The sequence below is a fragment of the Eurosta solidaginis genome, chromosome 5 (genome assembly GCF_040869045.1).
Source record: "Eurosta solidaginis isolate ZX-2024a chromosome 5, ASM4086904v1, whole genome shotgun sequence".
In the NCBI taxonomy this organism is placed as follows: domain Eukaryota; kingdom Metazoa; phylum Arthropoda; class Insecta; order Diptera; family Tephritidae; genus Eurosta; species Eurosta solidaginis.
The window spans coordinates 266,553,118-266,567,201 of record NC_090323.1 but is presented as its reverse complement, the minus strand read 5'-3'; positions in this window follow the sequence as shown (position 1 = coordinate 266,567,201).

Here is a 14,084-nt window from a genome sequence, read left to right as displayed (position 1 = left end):
GTGAGCCAATTCTCTGATGGCTTTGCTATCAAACGAAAACGAAAAATAGCCACGCTCCTGAAGCATTCGCAATGAAAGTGAAATCCAAGCAATGAAATGTCGCGCATGCGCTGAATATTAACTTCGTAGCGCAAACCAAATTTTAATTGTAAAAGAATTCTACACAACTATTAGTATGTGGCTGGCTACTCGAGGTACCTCACTAAGTATGTACCATTACCACTGCCCAAACGTCATATTTGAAAGGCATTAAGGCATATATATTGTAAGTGGGCTCACTAAACTGGCCATAAATTACATAATACGACAATTTAACCTTCGAAACATGCTTACCTAATTTTATTTTTCATTGTTGCTAAATCGGTCATCAGAAATTTCGTTAGAAATAAAGTTACGCATTCGGAAGTGACATAATTTAAAATTCCAATAAATATGTACGTATAAACACAAAGCCATACGCAATTTTCGTTTGCATATATACATATGTATGGTACTAGGGCGGGTCGATTTGTGAGGAGGCAAAAAAATCGCCCATTGCTCTGTGAAAATCATATTCTAGGGATCAAAATAAGAAACTTTGCCGAAGGAACCATACCTCTAAAACGAATTCTGATGTCCCGTCCCCCCCAATTTGGGTCGAACTTTTGGGTGGGGGCAAATTTTGAAAAATCCCACTTTGACCCATTTAGAGTGCTCCAATCGGGTCCAAATGTATGACCGACCCCCACTAACTTTGGAGTTGTTGTATGGTGAACCCCCAGGGGGGTTCCAGGGGGTGTGCCACTGGCATCGGTGGGTCGGGCATCCAAAGTTAGTGGGGGTCGGTCATACATTTGGACCCGATTGGAGCACTCTAAATGGGTCAAAGTGGGATTTTTCAAAATTTACCCCTACCCAAAAGTTCGACCGAAATTGGGGGGAGGGGGACGGGACATCAGAATTTGTTTTAGAGGTATAGTTCCTTCGGCAAAGTTTCTTATTTTGATCCCTAGAATATGATTTTCACAGGGCAATGGGCGATTTTTAAATCTACCCGCCCTAATGTGTACATATGTATATTCATTAATGTGCAATATAAGCGCCCAAAATTTACGCGGCTCAATATACGAATGAACAGCTGTTGCCTTACCAGCAGTTGGCCGTTAAGTTTTTTGAAGTAAGAGGCTTGCCAATATTTGCAACTCATCGATTTATTGTTTATTGGTATAATACCAACAATGCGCCACCACCCAATTAAGCCAACAAATCGGTTTGCCAAATAACAGTGTGTAACAAAATAAACTGTTGCCCAATTTCATAAAGAATGTCTGATTCTGATAGAAGGTCACCTCGAACTTTTTTATGCAGAATGTGCAGAAATAAATCCCTCCAACGCCAAATCGTAAAAACGAATTTTGAGAGACTTTTAACTTTTAAAGTGTTTTGGCCGTCCAACAGGTCACGCCAGTCCTTCCTTCAATGGGCTAACTGACGCCAATTGGTGATACCAAGGGAATTAAAATCTTTTTCCACCTGGTCCTTCTAGCGGAGTAGGAGCTGCCCTTTTTCCCTGCTTCCGTAGGCGGATTCCGAAATAAAGGCGCATACTCAAAAAAAATTTTAAAATCCTCAATAAAAAGGAAGAAATTTTTGCACAGTTCCGGTTACAAAATTCTTGGAAGTTTTTTCTTAAATTAACGAAAAAGAAGAATTTAGTTAACGAAATTTGACATAAAAACTGCCAATGCTATCTTAATGTTCGCTGCTTTAAATAAAGCGTAATGAGGCGGTTCCACTGTTATCTATTTATTGTCACTTAGTTTTTTTTTTCTTTGAAAAAGATTGACACAGCTGAGGGGAGTGTCCCTTTGAAACAGACAAACTGGGACTCAAGGGGCCGCGGATCGCCACATATAGCTTCTTCAACTCAATTCTTAACGTCACCTACACGACCGGATCTCAGTACAAAAATGTATATAGATATACATATACTTAGCAGACAGATCAAACTTTCTTCACAAGACGAGTAAAATGGTCTAGAAGGCTCAACGTGTTTATACAAAATCATTCCCAGGACAGTCGGGCTAGTACCTTAATAATGTAGTATCCTAAACGTCCCGGATTTATTTATATTCGGCATAGTCCTTGCCATCGATAATGGTCCCCAAAATAATCTGAGTTTTTTTTCTCCTAAACATCGAAACTATTTCTCTCAGCATAATTTTTTTAATTCTAAAAATTGCTACTTATTAATGGTTGAGGGACTACAGACGTATATAAGCTGCTGGCTGGTTTGCGGTGCTCAAACACATTTTTTTCATTGTTGTCTTTTTGGTTATCGCGGGAGGTATCTACAACCAGCATGAGCTCCTCATCACACGAGTAATTGGAGCGGGGTGCTTGGCAGAAGTACGAGAGCAATGTTACAGCGTAGCTTCCTTCTGGTAACAGATTTCTCATCGGAGACAGCGGAGTCCCACGCCTTCCGAAGCTACACCGCATTATGGAAAGCAGAAAAGGAGCTGGGTTGCGTCACCCTTATCCGAAGGTCTTTGGTGGATTTCGAGACTTCGAAGGTACACCTACTGCAAATGGATAATGCTCTTTAATGTGGCTCAGAAGGTAAACACATCTTAACTTTCCACGTAGTAAAGAATACGTTCTAGCACATTAATCATAAGACAGCACCATCATCAACTGGTAGTATAAAAAAGGAAGATAATGTTGCCTTAAACCACGATCTTTGCATTCGGCCTATTAGTCGTCGCTTAGCACGACCAAGGGATTCTACTAAGCGAACAAACAGGTAAAAAATGAATTAAACTTGTTGGCCTTATGTCAACCCAAGACATTATGAAATTACACGAACAGCTGAACTCAGTAGTGCAATGAAAAAGGCTATCAGAATGACTCTTCCGAAATCATCATCACAAATCACAAAGTTTATGGCCATGCATCGAGTGAAACTGCTTGTTGTAATAAAATTTCACAGCGCCTTGTTATACTCAGCTGAGCAGAGCTCACAGGGTATATTAATTTTTTTCGCATAACGGTACCGGTAAAGGTATAAACTAATTGAGATAGATATGGACTTCTATATATCAAAATGATCTGGGCGAAAAAAGAAATTCATTTAGCCATGTCCGTCCGTCCGTCTGTCCGTAAACACGATAACTTGAGTAAATTTTCAGGTATCTTAATGAAATTTGGTATGTAAGTTCCTGGGCACTCATCTCAGATGAACGAAATCGGACTATAACCACGCCCACTTTTTCGATATAGAAAATTTCGAAAAATCGAAAAAGTGCTATGATTCGTTACCAAAGACGGATAAAGCGATGAAAATTTGTAGGTGGGTTGACCTTATGACGCAGAATAGAAAATTAGCAAAATTTTGGCCAGTGTGCGTGGCACCGCCCACTTTTAAAAGAAGGTAATTTAAAAGTTTTGCAAGCCGTTATTTGCCAGCTGAGTATGTAATGTCCGGTTACATCCGAACTTAGCCTTCATTACTTGTGTTTTTTTACTTCTGCTAGACGCTTTTGAATTTTGTGCAAATTTAAATTTTTTTAGCTGCTTGTATAGTGAAAGCGTTTATTATTTTTTCAAATACATATCTATATTTTCAAATATTGTGCCAAATCATTAGACATGTTTATAAATCATCACACACACACACATTTGTACACAAATATAAATTCAAGTTGTCAGACACATAAATATACATATTTTGTGTCCCCTTCGTGCATTGTTTATAACGTTATCTTTGACCGACTAAACATTTATTACAAAGCAAAACAATCAAATTCAAAATCTGGTAAATATTCCGCACCATTCGCCATTGTAATACGTGTTTTGGCCCAAAAACCGCTATATTGGCGTTGGGTAATCGAAAAATTTATTTTTTGGTTTTTTTATTTCTAATCGACATTTTCCTCATACGATTCAAATAGATCGATATCGTTAGTAAACAATAACGAAATTTTTAGCAAAGGACCTCACTATGAAGCGTGAAGTGGGAAGGGTGCAGTGCTTTATGAGCCGTCCAGTGCAAATTAAGTTCTAGATCCCGACGTACAACGAAGAATCAAACAAAACTTCTATAAAAACATTTCTGCCTGTTACCCTAAGTTGCAAAGTATGCGTTTGAATCCAATTAGCTATCAATGCCGCAATATTTAAGCACATCTATGAAACCGAAAACTGTTCAAAAGGTTCTACTAACGCCCCAATTCTAGTGTGGTAACAACATTCTTCACCACGGTAACGAAATCATGTGGCAACTTTTACACCCTTTTGGTATTCTAGCCGCGAAAGTAGCTGGAAAATTTTTTACCCACAAAAATAGGTGGTTACATCGAAATAACCACACAACAGCTGTTGTTTAGAAAAAGGCAAAACTGAAAAATAAAGAATTGTAAGCGCAATTAAGTAAAGATAATAGTTAAAATATGTTGCCTCTTGCTATACATATTTGTTTACATTATGTACATTCACAGAATAAATTACAATATACCTACGTAGAAACCTATCAGGCATAATATGCATATATACAACCCTTTATTCGTTAACCTCGTATCTACAAGCGAGCACGGTTGCCACACCATGTTTTCATTTGGGACCAAAATTCATCGAAAAAGGGACCAAATTTTTGTTTTATTTCATTAGTATAAAATACAAAATGTTAGTATATTTCCATATAAAATTTTACTAAACATAGTGAAGCCTCTCCTATATTTCAAGCTGAACAAACAAATATATGTGCATGCAACCAAAAATGGTACTATATTTTGACATAGGATAAATCTATGTCTTTCACCAACCAAACGTTGTGAACCTAGTTTTGGTCACAAAGCTCTTGGTTCTAGCATTATGTTGTTGATTGCTATGAAATAAAATGTAAAGTGCAGTTAGGTTTCAGGAAGAAACGGTTCAAAATTTGCGTTCTGGTGTTGCCGAACTATGTACGTGGAAAACCCAGTAAATCATAAATGAAACTAGGCAATTTTGTTAGTGCTATTTTTATAGATGCTTACCTTTTCCCTTGACGTTTAAACTGCATGTCAGAGCCTAGATTCAGTAAGTGTGAGTTATCCCAGGCCTCAGGGGTTCTGCTAGTACCGACGGGAATAATTTTATACAAAACATTTCTTCCGAAATCAAATCTCTTCCTTCTGTCTTCGAGTTAAAGTATTTCTTGTGCCAAGATACCTAATTTTCAATTACCTTGCGTGGCTTAACACCACAATAGTCCTGGAATTCCTTAAACTCATTGAGCTGGGTGAGAAAGATTTAAATATCAACGTGCCAAACGAGAAATAATGCATAGAATTGTTTGTTTTGAAAGTGTTAGGCTCACGGCAGAGTGCTCGCTATAAGCTATGCTAGGCGAGAAGCAATTTTTATTTTCATATATTTTACATGGTGTTGTATAACCGATCGAAATGTCTAACCGTTATTAATATTATTATAAAACAAGAGTTTTTTTTGATTAGTCGGTTATTTCATCAACCATTAACGAAAATATGTTTGCCAACACTTTTCTTTTTAATGCCTGGCATAAATTACTTTATCCTAGGAGAAATGTTATTGTTCTGGTACATTTTATTGACTGAGCAATCTTTTATATTGAGAGTTCCATTGAAGTAAATTCAAAATTATATGGGGGCTAACGAAAGTGTGGCGAATTTTTGGACAATATTGTGAATTTTTACCTGAGTGAAAAGAAAGAAAAGTACCAATCGTGGCTACTGCATAAAAAGGACCAAAATTGAAGAAAAGGGACCAGCGAACCAAATAGGGTTGGAAGGGACCATTTTGGTCTAAATGGACCAAAGTGGCAACCGTGAAAGCAAAGAAAACTACCTTTCAAATTTCTCCACAGACACTGGTGAGTTTTTTAGTGATGACAGCGTTACTACTTTGGCCAGAATCGCGGATAAAAGAACTGGTAACGATATTCGGTTACATAATGTTCTGGGTACTATTTTGCCGGTAAGGCTCAGAATCGAGGCGTAAAAGTGACAAAAAAATAACAAAATCAAAGTTTTAAATAAAAGCTGCTGCAACACAAGCTAAAATAGCTTTTATGATTTGTGGCACAATTTTTCAATTTATCACAAATCACAACGTCAACCCGTTGAATTATAGTGCTCGACAGTGCTTTGGTGCGCTTGGTGGTCATGTGTGCAACGTTGCAGTGTGTTTTTGTTGATTTCTTGCAAGCGTCGGTGGTGGTGGTGGTGGTGGTGATGTTGTCATGTTGTTGTCGGCGTTATAAAATTAGCTGCTAAACATTTCACCAAACTCATTATGTATAAGTGATGTACATAAATTTTTAGGCATGCAAAATTTATGTGCAATTAGATACATATGTATATGTGGCGCATTCCATTTCAACTCATTAGATTTTGCATAACGAATTTCGTTGAAATTTTGTATTATACATAGATATGTATATGCATCGAAAATTTCAAAATTTTTTTTTTTTATTTTTTTTTTTTTTTAGAAAATTTCTGGTGTTTTTTTAATACCTACAATCCATTTTGGCCACTTTTGTTTGTTTTTTGCTATTTGATAAATTTCAAAAAATAAATATATGCATAAAATAATTTTTAACAAATTTCATTGCTTTTTAGTTCGAAAAATCTATAAATCTTATAAAATAAAGTCGCTAAATGCCATGTACGCACATAACTTCACACAGAATGCTCCGATTTTAAAACGGTTTTTTGCATTTGAAAGCTTAGCTACGTGAGATGGTACAGTTAATATAATTTGAAGATATATATTATACAGACGTGGCAAATTGCCAAAATGTAGTAAAAATCATAAAATTTTTGTTTACACAGCTATAACTTATAAACGGATCGATGGATTTCAAAAATACTACTTTTCAGTAAAACTTTGAAATATTTACCTTCGATCTACATCAAAAAAAATACTTGATTCCTTTCTTATATCAGCCAAATTGTTTAAACAAAAGTAACATTTTTACCAAAAAATGTGTTTGTGTGGTTGTTGTTGTTGTTGTTGTAACAATGCTCGCCCCACCTAATAGCCGCGACCGATCACAAATTGTCATCAATATCCTCTAACGGGAGTCCAAGGAAACTTGCCGTTTCAACAGGGGTGGACCATAAGGAAAGGGGTGTTAGAGGCGTTGGTTCCACATTACAATTAAAGAGATGGTTGGTGTCATGTGGGGACACAGTGCAAGCGGGGCATACATTTTGTATGTCGGGTTTGATTCTGGATAGGTAAGAGTTTAACCTGTTACAATATCCAGAACGAAGTTGAGCAAGAGTGACACGCGTTTCCCTGGGGAGTATGCGTTCCTCTTCCGCGAGTTCTGGATATTTTTCTTCAAGTACTGGATTCACCGGGAAATTCCCGACATAAAGGTCCGACGCCTGTCTATGGAGTTCACCAAGGACCTGCTTGTGTTTTTCGCTTCATACGGCTGTGTTCTCAGGTGCCGTATTTCCTCAAAATGCTTACGGAGATGACTCCTTAGGCCCCTAGGCGGTGCTGGTTCGTCAATCAGATGTCTGTTGGGATTCCCAGGTTATTCAACAGAAACTGTTTGGTCAGCATCTCATTTCTCTCCCTGATGGGGAGTATTCTCGCCTCATTATGCAGATGGTGTTCTGGGGACATAAGAAGACAGCCCGTGGCGATTCTGAGAGCAGTATTTTAGCAGGCTTGTAGTTTCTTCCAGTGGGTAGTTTTTAGGCTTGGCGACCATATGGGTGACGCGTAGCATGTAATCGGCTGGCTAATTGCTTTGTATGTGGTCATGAGCGTTTCTTTATCTTTTCCCCAGGTACTGCCAGCAAGGGATTTGAGGATTTTATTACGGCTCTGAATTCTCGGAATAATTGCGGTTGCGTGCGCACCAAAATGTAGATCTTGATCAAACGTCACACCCAAGATATTGGGGTGTAGGACAGTCGGTAGCGTAGTGCCATCGACGTGGATGTTCAATATGGTCGACATTTGGGGCGTCCATGTTGTAAATAAGGTCGCGGAAGATTTAGTCGGTGACAATGCCAGGTTTCGCGAGGCGAAAAAACTGGAGAGATCAGGGAGATAGCCGTTTATTTTATTGCATAGCTCATCGATCTCTGGGCCTGGGCCTGTGGCCATTATTGTGCAGTCATCGGCGTAGGAAACGATTGTGATTCCTTCCGGTGGTGAAGGTAGCTTAGATATGTAGAAATTAAACAAAAGTGGGGATAGGACACCACCCTGTGGCACCCCTTCTTTAATTCTCCTTGGTTTTGATGTTTCATTTCTGAATTGCACCGATGCCTGCCGACCACCCAGATAATTTGCGGTCCACCTTTTAAGACATGGGGGAAGGGTAGACCCTTCCAGGTCTTGCAGTAACGAGCCATGGTTGACCGTATCAAAGGCTTTTGATAGGTCTAGCGCTACGAGTACTGTTCTATGGTGGAGGTGTTGATTCAAACCGCAATTTATTTAGGTGCCAATGACATTTAGCGCGGAGGTAGTGCTATGGAGTTTTCTGAAGCCATGCTGATGAGGGGCTAGCTGCAAATGTGCTTGAAAATAAGGGAGCAAAATGGCTTCAAGCGTCTTTGCCACTGGCGATAGGAGAGATATCGGACGATATGACTCACCTACGTTAGCTGGTTTCCCAGGCTTTAGTAGCGGGACCACCTTGGCCATTTTCCATTTCTCGGGTATGACAAAGGTGGAAAGAGACAGGTTGAAGACATGCGCTAAATATTTGAAACCCTCTTTCCCTAGGTTTTTAAGCATCGGCATGGCTATGCCGTCTGGGCCCACTGCTTTGGATGGTTTAGCGCGACCAATGGCGTCCTCAACCTCTCTAGCGGTGATGGTGATTGGTAACGCGCTGAATTTGTGTTTATGTGCTTGTCTATTGGCTCTCCGTCTATCTTTGTCGACCGTAGGATACATTATATATTGTCGGCAGAAAGCGCTCGCGCATTTTTTCGCATCCGACAGCACCTTATCGCCAAAGGCGATGGAAACTTTGTCTTTGTGCTTAGTCGGATTCGATAGGGACTTTACGGTGGACCAAAGTTTACCTACACCGGTAGAGAGGTTACAACCTCTTAGGTGCTCTTCCCATTTCGCCCGCTTGCAATCTGATGCGTTGGTTTATATCCCTTATTTGGGGGTCGCCTGGATCAAGCTGTCTTATAAGGTCGCGTTCCCTCGCTAAGCTCGCGGCCTCCGCCGGGAAGTGGGGCCGGATTTCGGGAATTCTCCCGGCGGGAATGAAATGTGCCGAGGCGGATTCAATGACCTTACGGAAGGCACGCTCCCCTTGGCGGGCATCAGTCGGGATAGGGAGGGCAGCAAAGCTGCTGTCTGTTGCAGATTTATATTCTTCCCACTTTCCTTTTTTGAAGTTTATGAAAGTGCGTTTTTCGGTGATGATGAAGTCGGCGGTACGCTCGAGCGAAACAAGTATGGGCAGGTGGTCGGATGCCAATGTTACCATCGGCTGCCAGTTGACGCAGTTTACGAGTTCTGCGCTCACGATTGAGATGTCTGGCGAGCTATGACAGCTTCCTACCATACGTGTGGGGGCGTCTCCGTTTATTGTGCAGAACGTCGTTTCTTCTATTTGATCCGCCAACTTCTCACCCCCACTGTCCACCCGCAAGTTTGAATGCCATAGGTCGTGATGGGCATTGAAATCGCCTAAGATAATGCGATTGTTGCCAGTGAGTAAGGCCTCGATATTAGGGTGGTATCCACTGGGGCAACAGGTGACAGGAGGGATGTAGATGTTGATGATTTCTAGATTTGCATCGCCTGACCGGACAGATAGCCCTTGACGTTCTAAGAGATTGTCCCTGCGGTCGATGCCAGGATCAAATATATAATATTGCACAGAGTGGTGTATAATAAACGCGAGGCCGCCTCCATTTCCGCTCTCGCAGTCTTTCCTGTGGACATAATACCCAGAGCAGGTCTGCAATGCAGATCTTGCTGTGAGTTTAGTCTCTTGAATCGCAGCAATGCGGATGTTGTGCCGCTTCATGAAATCGACTATCTCCGTAATCTTCCCAGTTAGTCCATTACAGTTTAACTGCAGAATTCTGAAGTGCATGAGGGGTGACGCCGCCACTCTAGGGGTAAGTGACGGGTGACTACGCCTAGGTTGTGGAAGGCCAGGACGCAATTACTGTTGTGGCCTTGGGACTGGGCGCCCTTGGGCAAGCATTGGGGTACCCGGATGATTTGGGTTTGCGACCTGGCAACATGGCGCGATGAAACCCGTCGAGGGGTTGCCGTCGCAGAGACCAGAACATCTAGGAAAGTGGCACCACCCAAGGCAGGAACTGCATTGAGCGGATGTCGCAAACCTATATATTCTGTGCTGGCAGACGGTGCAAACGGAGGTAGGGACTAAGAGTCGGTTTCCCTGACCTGCACGATTGTTGCCAGAAAAGAGGGGGGGGGGGGGGGGGGGGGAGAAGAAGACGGGTGCAGGGGCTGATGCTCAGCATTGCTACCAGCTCTATTACGAAGGTAGTAGCTATGAGTAGTATCAGCTGTTAGAGTTGTTGGCGCCGTGGGGCGCGAGCAGCAGCGGGTACTTATTGTGGCTTGCTGAGCAACGAGGCTGCTGGAAGGTAGTGGGGGGGGCGCTTAGGCGTAGACTACGGGACGCCCTTGGGCGTGAGCAGCAAGGAGCCACAAAAGATTTATAAAAGTTACGTGGACGTCGGGTTTTGGGATCAAGCCCAGAACAACCTGTCCGATGCAACCATCCCTTGCACGAGACACACTGAACAGAGTATGACCGTCCTAAAAAGATTCTTTTCTGGCAAATGCAGCAAAACCATTTCTCAGGACCGGGGTCAGGAGACGGACCCAGATTGGGTTCGATACCTTCCCGGAGTAAGAGAATATGTAGCAGTCCTGCTGCAAGGAGCTGCTGGGAGGATGACAATTTGGGGGAGGGACGAAACAAATTAAATGGGGTCACACTGAAATGACAGTCCTTGGTCGGGAAAAATCCCGAGTCGCTCCGGTACATAGAACCGACTGCCTTGGGAAGCGGTGTGGTTGTTCGCTGTGAACTGTCTGCGCTAATTGCTTTTGAGTGAGGCATGATGCGACACATTCATACGTACATATATAGCATTCGCTGCGTTATTTAACTTCGGGCGTAGGTTTATAGGTATGTATGGATGTACATCACTACATAGTATAAAACAAAGTCGCTTTTTCTGTCCCTATGTCCCTTTGAATGCTTAAACCTTTAAAAATACGCAACGGATTTTGATGCGCTTTTTTTAATAGAAAAAGAGTGATTGAATAGGAAGGAACGGATGAACATATTTGGCTGAAAATTGGTGGAGGGGTAGCTTAGAACTAGAAGACAGACATAGGATAAATTTTATGCCATTCTGGCTAGGGTCTTGAGATCAAAGCGTGGACCTGGGTAATCCTGGGATATGTTTGTGCAATGTGGGTATCAAATGGAAGCTGTTTATGAGTACTTTGATACGGGGTATTTTTCGTACCCGCGGGTAGCTAGGCTCTCGAGATATAAGCGAAAACGTGAACGCGGGTACCCCTAGAATTTGTTTATACACTATGGATAACAAATGAAAGCTGTTGATGGGTGCTTTATTACAGAGTAATTTTTATACCCCTGGGTAACTAGGGTCTCAAAATATAGGCCAAAACATGGATCCGGATACCCCTAGAATGTGCATGTAATATGGATATCAAGTGGAAGCTGTTGGTGAAAGCTTTAAAGTAATTTTCATTGTGATATTCGATTTAGTCGCATCAACCTGGCAAAACTGATAAATGTGCATGCGAAGCCGAAATAAAGACATGAATTAATAATACCCGCATAACTATTTACATACGTCCTGTTCGATTTGCCTGGCAATAAGGGATGAAGAAGAATGGGAAAAACTTGGGAGAAGAGAAAAGATGGAAGGAGAAGGAGACTGAGAAAGAGATAGAGTGAGACGAAGATAAACATAGATGAAGTGAAAAGACGGAGGGAGGAATGAATAAAATGATTAAGAAAAAGTGAGGGGGGGGGCAGAGTTAGACGGAAAAAGCTTATTAAAATTTATGTAGATAGACCAAATTTAGGGCAGAACAACGTCTGACGGGTCTGCTAGTAGTAAATAAACATGAAAGTTAGTTGTTTTAGCAAAGCGGAGATAACAAAAAAACCTGTTCTTACATACTACCAACAACATCACGTATTTTTTATGCATGTACATTGTACAACAAATAAAGCGTGGCATTAGTCAAGACATGACTCCCAGGAGACAAGGCTTTGAAGAGTTTTAAAAGGTATAATCGAAACAAATTATTTTCTCATGCAACCTTTTACTTTTATCCGTCCGTTGCAAACATTTTTTGTCGAGGAAAGTTGTGTTTATAAGGAAGATAAATTTCAAAGTTCATATGGGTAAACTTCCCTTAGTAAATTAAAATTTAAAAATTGCTTTAGAAATGTTTTCATAAATTAAGTAATATAGATACTCTTTGCCTAATACCAACTATAAAGCTATATTCTGTACGAAGTTATAAATATATGCAGCAGGAGGCAACAGGGTGAAATTTGTACAACAACAAAAGGTGCCTTGGGTCGAGTCTATTCTTCAACAGAGCGATCATTGAAGGAGATGCGGGCTCGAATCATACTCTCGCGAGGAGAGACTTTAAAGATATGTTGCCTTGTTTTAATTTCGTTTCTTTTTTCAAAGTTAACCTTTAATCACCTACATGAGTCCAGCGGACACACTTTCAAAATATTTTGGGTCTTAAGTCAAAAGCAGAGTTCAGAAAAACTCTTGAAAGCATTTTGTAAGCAACGAAATAAATATCTTTTTTTTCACATTAAACCCTTTGGATTATTTTTGAAGATTCTAGCATTATTGAGATCGACGTCAAGCACTTTGAAAAGGGGGCAGCGATAGCTTCCACTCACTTCCGCGTTCAGAGCTCTTCGGTAACTTTGCTTGTCTGCTTGGAAATAACTACGGAACTTTTTTAGTAATCATTTCTGCTGTATCAATTTTTTTGTATTTGCTATTATTTGGAAGCATCCATCGACTTAAAAGCTTCTACCAAACTAAAATTAAAAATTATTAATTCTCATGCATCTATTGCAAAGAAATATGTAATGATGAGCTCTCGAACAGATGAATGAGCAATGATAATTTACACTTTTTTTGGATTGAAGGTTCCGAAGCTTTCGGTCGAGCTTACCACTTTTTTCGGTAGCAGGATCTTTTGTACTTTGTTCGGGAACGTTAAGCCATCCACGTCATGCCAAATAAAGTAAGGTGAAAAATTGGAAAGACAATGGATTTAAACACAGGATGAAGCACAACTCATTTAGAGAAAAGTGCGGGTCAGTTGCTTTTATTGTGCAGGCGTCTCCGAAGAAGGCGATGGTGCTTCCGTTAAAAAGGGTGTGTTGATACTTATGTAGAAATCACAGCCCCTATTTAATGCTTCTTGATTTGCAAATTTGTTTTCCCTTTAACGCCGGTAGGATGAGTCAACCAGGAATGCCCCATATGCAAACACAAGCGCTTGTAGCCCACTGTTTGCTTCATTGGCTGCTCTTCAAGCGCACCGTAGCACACCTTATTTTAAAAACAACAAAAAAATAATATATTTCGCGCAATTCTTTTCTGCATTTAACGTATTTAAATTTTCCTTAGCGAGCTTTTCTCATTATTTTTGTGGTTCTTTTTTTTATAAATATTTTTATCTTTTTCGCTTTTGCACTACAACAATTTGCCATATGCATTAACATGACTTATATTTTGTCTAATTACCACGCTTGCCACAATGCACCGTTAATTGGCTAAACAAATACAAACCGGTGTTGTAGAGTAAATGATTGGGCGCATGCCAGCCATACAATATGACGCAAACATACATACATAGAGACATATAATTCTATTTGAGTGGCCCATAATTTTGATGTGAACGGACACACAACGTCATATATTTGCTTACTTAGTTTGCTGCGGTGGCGTAGATGCAGCCGGTGACGAAATTGCGTGTTGTTGTATTTCGTATGCGATGGTGGTTGTCATGTAAGTGTC